Source organism: Equus quagga, chromosome 1 (assembly GCF_021613505.1).
Source record: "Equus quagga isolate Etosha38 chromosome 1, UCLA_HA_Equagga_1.0, whole genome shotgun sequence".
NCBI lineage: Eukaryota > Metazoa > Chordata > Mammalia > Perissodactyla > Equidae > Equus > Equus quagga.
The window spans coordinates 154,743,191-154,744,729 of record NC_060267.1 but is presented as its reverse complement, the minus strand read 5'-3'; the positions used below and the strand labels follow the sequence as shown (position 1 = coordinate 154,744,729).

General features: G+C 40.2%; 1 pseudogene; it reads right to left on the bottom strand.

The window, feature by feature from the left end:
* Nucleotides 1-487: 487 nt before the first annotated feature.
* On the bottom strand, nt 488-895 carry LOC124226665 (40S ribosomal protein S17-like; annotated as a pseudogene).
* Between the last annotated feature and the right edge of the window lie 644 nt (nt 896-1,539).

Genomic DNA, 1,539 nt, shown 5'->3' with positions numbered 1-1,539 from the left:
TACCCAGTAGAGGGATAGCTGGGTCATATGGTGTTTCTATTTTTAGTTTTTTGAGGAATTTCCATACTGTTTTCCATAGTGGCTGTACCAGTTTGCATTTCCACCAGCAGTGTATGAGCATTCTCCTTTCTCCACATCCTATCCAACATTTCCTGCTTTTTGTCTTGGTAATTATAGCCATTCTGACTGGTGTAAGGTGATGTCTCATTGTAGTTTTGATTTGTGTTTCCCTAATGTTTAGTGACGTTGAGCATCTTTTCATGTGTCTGCTGGCCATCTGTATATTTTCCTTTGAAAAATGTCTGTTCATATCCTCTGCCCATTTTTTGATCGGGTTGTTTTTTTTGTTGTTGTTGAGTTGTGTGAGTTCTTTATATACTTTGGACATCAACCCCTTGTCTGATAAATGACTTGCAAATATTTTGTCCCAGTTGGTGGGTTGTCTTTCCATTTTGTTGATGGTTTCCTTTGCTTTCCAGAAGTTTTTTCAAACAGCTCCACATGGTGTTTTGAAATTCATCCCAACTTTAGGCTGAGTGAACTGCGGGTTGGACAGACTGCCAAAGTCCAAGAGTTTCAGCATTTCCTTAGTGGCAGGATCTACTTCAATGATCTCCTGATCCAGGGCTGAGACCTCAGGAACATAGTTATCCCTCTGCTCCCTCTCCTCCTCCTGCAGCTTGATGGACATTCCTCTCACAGGTCCTCACTGGATGCGCTTCCTCAGGTGGGTAACATAGCCTGCGATCTTGTTGCAGAGCTTCTTGCTGGGAATGATGGCGATCTCCTCACACACGTGCTTGTTGGTGTGGAAGTCATTGCTGAAGCATGGGTAGTACTTCTCAATGATGACCCGGGCCGCCTTCTTCATGGTCTTGGTGCGAATGCGGCCCATGTTGGCACGTCACTGGTAAAAGAGTTATTTTTTAATTTCTTGAAGAATCTCCATACTGTTTTCCATAGTGGCTATACCAGTATATATTCCCATCAACAGTGTACAAGTGTTCCTTTTTATCTACCTCCTCACCAGCAATTGTTATCTCTTGTCTTTTTGATAATAGCCATTCTAACAGGTGTGAGGTGTTATCTCCTTGTTGTTTTGATTTGCATTTCCCTGATGATTAGTGATGTTGAGCACCTTTTCATGTACCTGTTGACCATTTGTAAGTCTTCCTTGTAAAAATGTCTATTCAGGTCCTTTGCCCATTTTTTTAGTTGGGTTATTTTGTTTTTTGTTTGTTTTTTTGCTATGGAGTTGTGTGAGTTCCTTGTATATTTTGGATATTAATCCCTCATTGGACATGTGGTTTGCAGATATTTCCTCCCATTCTATAGGTTGTCTTTTCATTACATTGATGGTTTCCTTTGTTGTGCTGAAGCTTTTTAGTTTGATGTAGTTCCACTTATTTATTTTTGCTTTTGTTGGATTTGCTTTTGGTGCCAAATCCAAAAAATTATTGCCAAGATCAATGTCAAGCAGCTTTCTTCCAACATTTTCTTCTAGGAGTTTTATGGTTTCAGGTCTTACATTAGCAACTT